This window comes from Varroa destructor, unplaced genomic scaffold (genome assembly GCF_002443255.2).
Source record: "Varroa destructor unplaced genomic scaffold, Vdes_3.0 BEIS01000001.1, whole genome shotgun sequence".
NCBI classification, from domain to species: Eukaryota; Metazoa; Arthropoda; class Arachnida; order Mesostigmata; family Varroidae; genus Varroa; species Varroa destructor.
In genome coordinates, this window is record NW_019211454.1 from 45,519,548 (window position 1) to 45,532,807 (window position 13,260).

Below are 13,260 nucleotides of genomic sequence, written 5' to 3' on the forward strand. Positions count from 1 at the left end.
AGCAAAGGCTCCGAAATTACCAGAAGAATTACTTGGAGATATTTAGGTACCACAGAAACTGAGCGTCATTAATGTATAACGTAATACACTTATACGTGAGCAAGTAATTAAGCATAGCGTCACCATCGTTAACGATGAATTAAAGAAAAATGCCCTAAAAATACAATGTAACCACTATAAACACTTAACATCTATAATCTATAGTGGTTATCCTTAGTTACTGTCTGCAGTACTTTATAGATTTTGAATCATCCAAGTAGTGATTAGAATACGGGCTAAATGATTTCATATACTGGGACATTTCTAGACGCAAGACCATTTCTTGTATCCGTTTTTCGTAAGAAATTAGTTATTCCACTTTATATGTATAGATTTATTGCCCAAGATTGACTTGGCAAATTGTTCTTCCTTTCATAATCTTGGCAAATTCCACCATTTGTTAGAAAATGAAGGAAGTACGACAATTCACATACAGTAGCATATCATTCAAAGATAAGGTCATTTAATTAAGATAGCCTTCGTCATAATTGATTCTCTCATAGTCTAGCATTCAGTAACCCCAGCTTTATTTCGAAACGAATATTTTCTATGTTCATCGGCAAAATGATTGAGTAAAGCTTTGCGCAAATTGTGCGACTCAGTGCTCCTCACTCCTTTTTATAAGCTTCGCTGCTTAGTTTCAAAGAGTCGTGTACAATATACATTTAGCTACTTGAATTCCTTAGCAGACCCAAGTTACCTCACTATTCTACTTCTACCACCTTCTTCAAGTGTTACCATTTGATATATCTGCAATTAAACATAGTTCATCTGTAGGCGTTTTCTTCTACGTTGTATGGCATGTATGTCCTTCCATGTTTCGAAGCCCAAATGCCATGGCTAGCAGTACGGAGCGAACAATACCTCTTGACGATAAACTTCTAAACCTTTTAAACGTATACTGATACTTATATATATTACTTATACCACTGCTACTGCTATCACCAATTGTCAGCCTTTAAGAAATTCTGGATCTTTTTTTTGAACGTGCTTTGAGCTTTCTATGTCCTTCTCTCTCTGGTGGTTTCACTCGGAAAATATGGGTTTCCTACTGTTTTCTGTTTTTAGGAACCATGCTCTGCTTCCACACGGACCTTTCGTAAGGTACGTTCGCGTCTTTATGCGCCTACTGACAGATATATAGTCTTGCCTGTCAGCTGTCTCCTTAGCTTTTCCAGCTATCTTCGATGTGACCGGAAATGTCGTTCGTTCGTTGACTCTCGAATCCACATAGGTAGAATCAACGGTGAGAGGAAAGATGAAAGACAGCTAGTAGAAAACATCAGAGCCGAACGGAGCTCTGAAAACTGCTTTTATCCGCGCACCAAGACCTCGACGATATTCGTCGTCAACGTCCTTCACGTTTCGCTATGCTGAGGGATCGGACGGTATGTCCTGTGTGTCATAGTTGAAGTAAACTATTGGTCTACGACGGTAGTTAGGGAGTACAAAGAAGGACTTTGGTCCCGTTGCCCTACACTGTGTCGTAGGTTCGGCCGTTCGAAAGATATCCGCCCCACAGGGTCAACAACGGCCCAAACCGGGAACGACGGCCGGTAAAACGACGATCGAGACGATCAACGTAATATGGCGGTATTTACTTTTGTTCGTGCACCATTTCACGCTAGCCAAGCAGCTGCAGCAGCAAACGCAGCGTTAGCCCGGTCGTGTGTTTCCTTCATTTTGCCGCCAACCTATTCAATGTTATACGAATACGTTCTTAAATGTGCGCCTTTTACATAGTAGGTTCTTGTCGCCACACAAAATTGCGCTCCTTATCTTTTTGCACTTCACTGCGAGCGTGACAACATGACAACTAAAATACCACCCATTACAGCAACAAAAATTGGTATCTACCGCTGAAGAATTATTTTTTAATATAGCCCTTTGTTGAAGCAGGAAACAAAAAGGGAAGCAGATGGTAAAATTGTTTATTGCGATGTTGATGGCTCTTGTTTTCGAATTTCTGCTACTTGTTCATCTTTAGTACCTTATATTTAAGTCGCCGATTAGCAACAGAGCTAACCAATCAGCCCCAGCCACAGTGACTATATCGAAGCGAAATCGTTTGCGCAAGGAACTACGATTAGGCGCTTCGTAGATAACTGCGTTTCTCTTATTCAATACAGAATTTGCTTTATCAAGATTTTTACTTGGAAAATGTGATTGGACGTCCGACTTATTGAGTTTGGGTTGGTTTACGAGCGATCGGGCAGATCTACCTATGATGCCTTATTTTGAAATTGTCCACGTCAACCACACCGATCCTCCGTACTTCGATCTAACGTCCACTAGGTATGTAAGTCAGCAGCGTAGTGTACATATATAAACTTGATTATGCTCGATTTCATTCTACCAAATGATATTGTCAAGGGGAGTCAAGACAGAAGTACGTAAGATAATAGCAAACAGTGCCGGCTCTCGCGCTGTTTGTCCAATTATGAAAGTGTTTATTTAAAGTGGCTTGTTTGTTTAGCTGGAAGGAAACGTGGCACCTGCTCATAGTAGCTATATATTGCATTTGCAAGTTTGCAGCGGCGCTTATCTTCCATGTGACCATTAGGTTCGTAGAAACATAGTCGCTTCGTTGCTAAAGAAACTGACGATACAACTGTCGACGAAAAGGATCACACCACACTTGAGCTACTTCGTACACGTACACAAGAACACTATTTTCTGGTCCTGTTTTTAGGCGAGCTTAAGAAAGCACAAACAAATATGGTAAAAGCGCTATACGAGCAATGCGAGGCCACGTACGATCCTATAACGCGACACACACAGTTTCACGTACAGTTACACTGCTCGAACAGTCTTCTTTGGTCCGTGTACAGTGTTCATGCAATCGCAGAAAACAAACGTACGAAAACGTCAGACGATATACGAATTCCCTGTCCGGAAGCCTCCGCGATCCTCAATGTTTTTGTTTAGACAAATCGCGTTAACGCACTTTAACCGACAACAAAGCATTTGTTGGCGAGTGAAAGCATCGTATAGGCACCTGGATTAGTATGCCAACACCAGCGTTCTAACATTAAGGCTAATCATGGAAAATATAACAGGAAGATCAGTGGAGCATCAGACTCTCATGCAGACTGACGTCAAGCCGACCATAGAAAAAATATCGCATGAACAGATTAGGCTACGATGAAAGAGTATACGCCAGCCTTAACAATTGTCAGACACGACGCACGAAAGAGGTATGTAAACGTAGTCAACGTCCTATCTATTCAAACGTACATGCAGTCTTTTCCCCTAATCTGAGATATATGTACAATATAGTACGTTAAATAGCCAGCATTGCTTTAATTACGTGACGATACCATCTATCTATTCCCGTTTCAGTTGTGGTTTCTGTAGCTGTTATCATTTTGAGTATCTTCCGTTATTGTTATCGCGGTTGCTATAATTGTCACTTTACACTATTGTACACGTTTTACGGCGAAGTTAACGCTGAGAGAATCTGACCGTAGTACAAGGCCGCTAACGGTCGCCGTTAGCGGCCTTGTACCCTTGTAAGATGGCCCTTACCCTCTGGCGGTGCAATACTTCAGTAAGAATAAATTCACTAATAGAATCTCTTGAGGGATTTTTTCCCGTTTTATGCTTGTTGATGTTGTCATTATCGTTATTATTATTAGAGTAGCACGCGGTACGCACCATTAAGGGCAACCATTGAGGTAACAGCATTTATATAGCCGGTAAAAGATAGATGCAAAATAGCAGTTAACTGACAGGCTCTGTATTAATAAGATCGCTGGCACTGTAACCAGCTACCATTCTGAAAATGATGCCGCACTGTTAGTTTCAGAAATTCACTCTTGTTTATAGATTACCACTTCTACTAGAAGTAGCAAAATGACTATTGTTATTGCCTGACTTCATAACATAATCTCAGGCAATACGATGCTGTGTAGTCAAATAGTCAGACAGTCCACTACGGAAGGATAGACAAATAAATGAGGCAAAAATGACAAACGGCTTGTCTGCCGGCCGGCGTATTAATAGCATGCCTTGGTTACTGGCGCGCGCGCGTTACGTTGTCCATTTTGCTGCCGTTTAACCCATTATAGGTAACGTCTGCGCTGATTGCACGACGCACCTGAGTACCGAGAAGCTGATGCACAAGCACACGCACACACACACGCGTCTAGATATAGAAAAGCTGCGCTGGTCATTATACGAAAACGATTTACTCATCATCGAGGTCATCATTCTGCCAGACTGACGATATACTGTGGCCATCGTCGACACTGCTGGTTTAGATAGCGCTTATACTGCTTCAGAAATGGCTGACTAATTGCCACTAATAAAATGAGCCTACTACGATACTGGATTATTAATAGGTACTTTGGTGTTAGCTCATCTTACGTTGTTGGCCACGGATGAATATGTGCATACCCATCGTCAATATGATGCCTGCAGAGCTACCTTAGGGACGTCTTACTTTCGTCTGCAAGTGAATCGTGAAATACAAGAATATCGTTGTTATTTTACACATTTATTTTTGGTCTATGTTGCCTTTGGAAATTTTGAACTTTGTAATTTCAGTTCCCCTTTTGAAAACTAAGACCATTTGCGACGGGTGAATGACGAATATTGCTAGCCAGTTTGGTAACACGTTCAGCGATTATATGCACAAATAATAACTTTGATCGACTTCCAAGTCTAAAATATCCGCTATCGACCGGCAGCGCGTACAAGGAAGAGCCATAATTTGTTACGGGAAGTCGGGTGAGGATACATTTGATATAACTGCGCGTAAACTTTTGAGGTAGCTTCGTTTTTTACTGGTACGCTTTTGGTGACGAGCACAAAAATCATCCTTATGTAAATAATAATGTGGCCGGGTCGCTTTTATGCAATCATGGAAGGACCTATCAAGAAAAAATAGAACGCCGATGATACGATAAGCAGGGAGGTAAGAAACAACCAATGGCTAATGACGTTTTATTGAAATTATCCCGGCAACGGTGCACTTCTTGGCATGTATTAAAAACACTATTTGTAACCACTCGTACAATATAAGTCGACTCAATAAAATACTAACGGTTACAAAACCGTCCTGAAAAATATGATGAAAGTTGTCACTTTTTGGCCTTGACAAGCTATTCGAAAAATGAAATATAATAAAGGAAATGATTAATTTCGTTTACGTATACGCATACAGAAATTTAGTCATTATAAACTAACTGATCATGCCTTGGATCAGCGTATATATCACAATACAAATACTTAGACATCACCGTTACACCCCGCTTTAACTTAGCACTGAAGCAGTCCGGTTAAACCGAACTTAACTGTTTATTTGGTTGTGTTCAGTTCATGCTTTAAAATTTCCTACTTAGCCTAATAACTGATCCGGTGGGAAGCAAGACTTCACAAAAGATAATAGATTAATGATGACAGATATATATATTCAGTTTCTCTTATTTGTTGCGGATACCTGGTTATCAGCTCTGTATAAGTATGATGTTTCGTTTGCGACACACTGAGTGAGCGAATTAGCACACGAAACGACGCCCATCAACAAGCTGCTCGTATTTTGTTGTTATTTAGTTTGTCCGACATCTCCAATATTAGGGCAAATAAAAAAAACGGAAACCAACCAGTGAACAAGAAATAGATAAGTAAATTGAAATTAAAAAAAAAGGTTCCTTTATCTCAAAAATATTATAACTCAATAACCTGCCCAATACACCATTGCTACATCCACGACCTCTACTGTATAATAGCGTCAACGATCACTTCCACAAAGCTTGAATTGCTCAGATACACCTAAAAAATGTCCCGGGTATCCAGGAAGTTAAGCTACACTGGGTGTATGAACTTGAGCATCAGTATTGTCACCCTGAATGCCTTGTCACGATTTCCATATAGCATCCTGTTAGAGCTTCATGAAATATCATCGCATTTTGAACACAGAAGTATCGCTAAAAGCTATCAACTGCGACTAGAGCATATCGTAATGATACTTGGATCGTAAACTTTGACGGAAGTTAAAATTTTGCAAAGAATTACCGCCCTGTATTCACATATGAGTGCTAAATATACTGAGCTTCACCATACAACCACATTTGTTCAGTGTGAATGCAATTAGTAGTTGTCAATTTCTTTTATGCTCTTATGATGCCGAACAGTTAGCGTAAATACGGACATCGCCGGTTCTTGCAATAGACGAGAGCCCATTGTGATGATACTGATTTATCTAAGTTTATCAGGATAACGAAGCTTTCAAATTAACTCGTTATGCCCTAACTTCAATAATTTCTTGCGCCATCGCATCCAAAGGCTTAAAACGACTGGGTTTGTGATCACAGAAGTGGTCACGGAAAACTCATAGTGAAAAGTTTATCGTTAAATGCGACTTTTTCCGTATGATTTTTTCGAAAAGTCAACTCTTTAAGATTAGGCTCTCTAAAGGCAAAGAGCTAACGAAGATGACTTACCAAAATGTTAAAATTAACGTCCGAATTATGTAAAACGAGAACTGGATATTTCATTTTGAGTTTGTATATGTACCGATTTTCTGAGGCAAATGAAAGGTAACGGCTGCAAATGTTATTGCTCGTTGTGTAAACCATGGATGGCGTTTCCTCGTGTAAACATTCACAACAAATTGGTGTGGTTTATTAAAACTAGCAGAATAGAACTAGAATAATTGCAGATCTAAGCTACAAATAATGCAAAGAGCTACTGTTACCACTATTCTCTATTAACAGAAAGTATATAACATCCTTTTATCAAAAATTACCCAACTTAAGGTTCTTAAAAATAAATAAAGCCAAGCAGTCGACGATCACAGTCCTCAATGGCATTTAGATTTGTTGACAAACCAAAAGCCAGACATAAGCGGTGGAACTATCACGTCTGATTCGCTGTCTGCATTCCGCGCGCTACTTGAAGACAATCTAATAAAGGTTTCAGCCAAACTATATCGGTCATTTCAACAGAAAGTTGCAGAAAATCTGTCGGGAGTGCGATGACGTCACTAAACAGGGAAAAAAGCGGGTCACTTCCAATATCTTCCCTTTAAGGTTTAAGTCACCAGTTCTCCCTTGGATTCCTTTCCGTTTGCTAGCTCGTGCGTCGTTTTCCCTTCTTCGACCCTGAAATAAAAAAACCTGCCGCTTTCTACCCCTCCAGCCGCTTTATGCACCTATTTCACCGTTGGACGTAGAAAGCAAAAAGATAACGCGTCGTGTTTAAATAATATTATAAATTTTGCTGGCAATAATAGAGCACTTCAACAATCAACGATTTGCAGACGGCAAACTTAGGTCAGATGGAAAATACCATTATTATTCATCATGATAGCAAAAAATCTTAGCCAGTAATATAAGGCCGATAGCCGTTTTATAAATTATTTTTGATTATGGCTCAACTTAATCATCACAAAACTAAAACTAACGTGTTGCAAAAATAAACAGATGCTGTTTCATCTGATATTGTTATCGCGATGCACTCAAAATGTGGTTCACATAGCGAATTGGTCAGATATATAACCATTTCCTATTCACAGAAAATGTATAGCGCATGCGTGTTCTTGGCGGGACTGAGTATATGTATGTACCAAATTGTGTATACCAGATTTGGCCTGCCCTATTTGCCGCCCATTGCGACCATGATTTGCACTCCGTAGCGAAATGCCACTATATTGCTAGCGATATAATGCACATGGCCCTCCTTGAACACATCATACGTATATATCATGGTAGGTATTATCGATCTTGCTCAGATCCAGTTCTATTTAGTTTATCTCAAAATATCATTAGCCAAAATTTTGAAAAACTTGCTATAACTGCTCCAGCTACGTATCGACCAATTTACTGTCAACATCGAGGTAGACGGCTAACCCAGTAACATTTATCCAGATATGATTGATAACACTGCAAGCGTACTGCTAAGTCCTCAGCCCGGAATAAGGCGGGCTACACCGTACAGGTCTGACCGTTCGAATATTACGAAGTGGATGGAACTCGTCATGCGACAATCTAACAAGAATATTATGCGCCCTATTTGTGATGTAATGACAAACAAATTACGATAATAGCAGTGGTAGTGGCCCGCTACTGTCGGTTGTATATTCGCCATGGCTTTATGAAAAAATTGTATCTATTGCTCATCTGCATTGGCCTAGCTACGGCAGTCATGAGTGTATTCTAACGTTTTTCCCCTAACGAGCTGTGCGCACCGCAGCGTATGCCACAGCGCCTTTGGAGCGCAGACCTTTTCTCGTTTATAACAACGCACTATGCTCGCCTCACTCTTCTCATTAAGTACATGAATTAATGTGAACTTACATAAAACAACACGAAATATAGAACGAAGCAGATACAAAGGCCAAATAATGAAGGACCTATATACATAATTATTTTATTGTGAACACAGGTAACTAAACCATAGTTAACTATTAAGAATATAATTTGTTTATTTAATCGTTATTGGCCTTTGTCTACGTATAAACTTGAAAACTGGAAGAATTTCAGTACAATTTAATATTTTTCGCTGCAAAAACGAACACTGTGGTAACATTTTATGTGTCAAAATCAGTGACTTTTTTCTATAGCTTCTAAAAATCTATTAATTCTCCTTTCTATAGCGTTTAAATTGATTCATAATCGGTAACTACCAATCCTCAAATAATGGCCGGATGAGATATCATCACGTGCATAGCCAGTCGAAAGTTTTTAGGGATTAACGCCAGATGGAACATGATCAGTATACCAAGAAGGCTTCTTCTACCAATGATTGACCGCGGAACGTATTGACTATGTTGATTATATTATCCCAGCTTCATTTTGCATGTTAAATTCTACCGCCTCATTGAAGCTATGCTTCAGGAAGAGAACTAGTGATAGCATATATATAGACGCGTCCGCTACATAAAAATAATCTCTTCATTTTTGATTATTTTACCATAACAAACAATAAGATTAGACATTTTTAAGTAAGGATTTTCCAAAAATCATGAACTGTCTTTGAAAGAGAAAAACACGCGTTCATATTTTGAATGCCATAAGATGTCAGTAAACACTTCATAACAGAAACCTTATTATTATCACAAATATCACAATACACTAACGCTTTCAACATATTTCTGATAATTGCTAAAGTTGCGAGGTAGGAAAGAATAATCAAGTTACATATCGAACATGTTCGTGGAAAACACGCCCGGCTCGACACTAGACGTAGCATTTCTATCCATACATGAAATGGAAGTGATTAGTATGTTATTAAATTCAATACCATTGGTACATTTATATGAATAAGGTTTTGTTATAATGCATAACAGTGTTTAAATTAATATCTTTAGCATCAAATTTCGTTATTCAGTATTATTCTTTTGTTAGGCGTATCCGTATGATCATCACCATGTTGATTTAAATGGCACGAACAATGTCTTGCTGGGCAGCTATTAAGCACTGAATAGTTTGCTTTGGATCACTACTATTACTTACTTTAATCAGTTCACATTGGAGAAAAGATCTAATTGGTGAATGTAAAAGTGCCGTTAATATTTAATTGTTAATTGTCATCACATACATTTGTAAATTAATAATAGCAAATCATAATTATTGTGCTACATCACTGTCGCCAGAAGTAGGCAGTGTCTGCTAAGCGCAACTTATTGTCCTAGTTTTTGTAAGTGGCTTTTGCTTTTATGCCTGCAGAAGTAACGGTGACCCATGATAAATAATTCTTATAACAAAATGATTCGACTGAATCGAAAAGTTAAAAAAAAACATGCCTTTCTAACGATGGTGGTATTTATTTGTAGCAATTGATATGAAATGAGGCTTCCTTAATATGAATAATCGTCAAAAGAAGTAGAGGTATGTTCAAAGCCAAAACAACCTTAAAGCGCAAACGTTTAAAACGGAAACGGTGTTCCGTATTATATTTATTCTGTTTAAATACTGATCAGTCTAATACCAGTGCTCAGCCAGCATTAACTTTCTGAATTCTAATGACCCTTAACAGGTGATTGCATCCACATGCCATCTCAATTTTTTAACTTAATCTACTTCTGTATCTGCCAGTACTGCACCATGAAATTCCCGCAGCTGAGTACAAATGCGATTCAGCAAAACTTCTCCATTTAAACTATTGCCTTTCTATAAAGAAAAGAAATACACGTTAAAATTAAATTCGCCCTGAGTGAAAGTGCTTGAATACTGCCATCACTTTTTCGCCATTGGCACGCATCACTTTGTATGGCATCTCTTTGGTGTCCCATTCTGATCTGTCCTGGTAACCGCCCTTGAGTGCCGCTAGCACGTGCTCTGTCACTATTCGATACTATTATGACATAACTTGCCGTAAAGCAAATGTTTTCCATTAAGTTCATCATTATCATCTTTATTATAATAAATCATATTCTTCCAACGCTGCAAACCTATCTGGGATCTTTGCCTAGCCTTAACCATTTGCCAGCACATTTCCAGCAATTACTGTTAAATCACTAACAATTTTAGCAATAACAGCTGTTGGTGTGGCAGTCGCAAATGGTGATAGTGATGGCGACGGATCGCAACAATCACACATGGCAGAATATCGTTGACTGAATCGTCAAAATGAAGAATTACCTACAACAGCACCATCCAGTCGAGATGAACGGAGCTAGAAGGCGCAGCGAACAAAGCACCTTACACAGTCACAGGCGAGGCTTAATAAAAAATGCAGACAAACGACCCACCTTGAGATATCGATTTGAATGTTGTTCCGCCATGGTATTATCGATGTTTCTTTTTCCTTTTGCTACCGATTGGCTTTTTGTTTTTCCGTCTGATCACCCACCCGTCCGCTCTTCTCCGCCCTGACGAAGTCCATTCACTAGTCATCTCGTCGATCGCATTCAGTTCTGACACAGTTCGCAGGTCACCCACTTCAACAGCCGCAAACAAGAACATCGCCAAATGGTGTCACAGCTTCAGCTAAGCATTACTAATACCTTCCTTGATACTACGAAGCAGTACTACTAGGCTTCTGATTCTGAGAACGAAGAGAGCACAGCCACAGTGCAGTCAGTGCAATCACTCAAGCGCCGAGCCACTGCTACACTGGAGGCGGCAGCGCGGAAGATGACAGTCCCCGGACGTAGACGTGGAGAAAGCGAAAAACCACAATCATTTTCGAGAAAAACAGGCAAAATCTTCCACTCCTTCAGACGAGCTGTTGCCGTCATTGCTGCTGCCCTCTGGGTCTGTTTAGTTGGTGGCCATTACAACTGCTACTGCTTCTAGTAAATGGACGATGGTCCGTTCCAGGGTAAATCTACAACTTCTCTGCCTGCTACCTCTGCGAATGCTACTACAACTACCTACCGCTACTGCTGCAGCTGCAACTAGCAGAGGTAGGGGTGGAACCATCGGGATAATCATCAGAAACATTCAACGTCGGCTTTGCTCGTTATTATGGCATAGTAAGGGTCAGTAGCAAAAACACTTCGGCAACAAGTAGCGGCATTTGGCCATACACGCTTTCAGAAATCCAGAGACCTAAACCAGTCGCTAGGACAAGCCTGGTCGGGGCACATAAAGCCACTAGCGATTATGTGAACCCCGAACATCTGCAAGCTTTTCCAGCGTCGATCGCATGGCCCTACGGCGACGTTCATCAAATAAGTATGCTATTGAGATACGGCTGATAAGGTGAGGACAACAGCGATCATGTATTTCTGGTAATCTGTTCTTCCATATCAGTTTATTGTGTTGTCACTGTCGTTTATTTGGTATTGCTTCCAGTCTCCACTGCTAATATTCAAATGCTTATGCCTTTCGGGTTTTGGCTGATGGTCAGTGAGTGAGCGATAGAGGAACCGCGCGTGCCAGGAAAAGCAGCAATTGCTGATGGCCTAGACAGTTCATGGCAGGACGCCGTCGTCGATGGGAAACTACGAACTACTTTGAGTCTAATCCTGATCTCCACATCGACTGCTTGATGGTTCGTCGGGACAGATCGAGCCAGCGGCAATCAGGATAGCACACTTACTCCTTGCACAGACTCGCAAAATTAATCCAAACGAATTTGATGCACTTGTGCATGCTGAAGAATGAACCATGCAGCTGTATGTTGTAATGACCAACAACATACGCAAATTTTGAAGAAAACGTTATAGAGAAGCTACCTAGCACTACGAGATCGGTAGCATTGGAGCTCCTGCATCTAATGTACGTAGACGACTCAGTTTCAAGACGACTACAACAGCGTGCAGTATATTTTCGACGTGTTGTCCTTGGTTGTTTATTGTTTGTAACATCAAAACACTCAATACCACGTGCCATTACGCTTCGCTTCTCTCCTTTTCTACCACTATTAGATAAAAGTAATAATAATGGTACATACTTGAGATAAGAACCATCTCGGTGACGCACCACACTAATTTTTAGGGGTGAACGGTGACTGCCTTTCACTTCGTTCGGTAACAAAGGCTTAACTTATTCCGTTCACCTACATCTCATGCTTTGTCGATTGCAATAGTTCTGTTAATAAATATCAGATATAATTTTCGGGGCATTAATTCAACCAAGCAGTGATAATGAACATCGCAAAAATATTTATTACTGATGAAAATCAATGCGTTTCTTCTACATTATTTATTACATGTTCATCATCTGCTTACGCTCAAACAGCCCAATATTTCACTATTTTTTTTTTTTTCGTAGGTGGCAACATAGGCCTGTCGCATATTTTTCGCATTCCTACGTCCCTTTTTTGCTGCATTTTAACTCAAATAGCTTCCGCCAACTGGGCAAGTCGATGGCGCCAGTGGGTGCAAGTTTCGAATACGATGCGAGAAATAACAACACAGCTTATCCAGCCTAGAAGAATGCGAGCGTGTACACGGTGATCAAAGAGCAGTAATGCCGTCCTCGTTAGCAAAGCCAGGCAAAACTGTGCGTCCAACTGTCAAACGGCCGCGTAGATTAAACAATAACTACACCACAACTCTGATCAGAAAGACTAGAAGCGGCAGAAATCGTTGGGAACTAAAAGTCCGTTCTAAATAACTCGACACGCGATTCTTTTCACTCGAACAGTAGCGTTCTACGCGTTATGGTGCTAGTGGTACTCGACATTGTTGCTGTAGTCTTTGACACTCTGAGCTTTATCTGTTCAAATGCCACACACAGTTAAGAAAGCTTATGAGTAGAGTGACCATGCTGCGCTCATGGCGGTGCGACTCGCGCAAGATGATCGCTCTATCGTCGCAGAGCACAA

General features: G+C 40.2%; 1 protein-coding gene and 1 long non-coding RNA gene across 3 annotated transcripts in view; one reads left to right on the forward strand and one right to left on the reverse strand.

The window, feature by feature from the left end:
* LOC111248925 (low-density lipoprotein receptor-related protein 3-like) overlaps window positions 1-13,260 on the reverse strand; it is a 34,280-nt gene that overhangs the window by 18,713 nt on the left and 2,307 nt on the right. The gene's annotated exons all lie outside the window — the stretch shown is intronic.
* Window positions 292-4,365, forward strand: LOC147758701 (uncharacterized). Its single transcript, XR_015318330.1, has 2 exons — window positions 292-3,236; window positions 4,110-4,365. It is a non-coding gene; the product is annotated as an uncharacterized LOC147758701 (long non-coding RNA).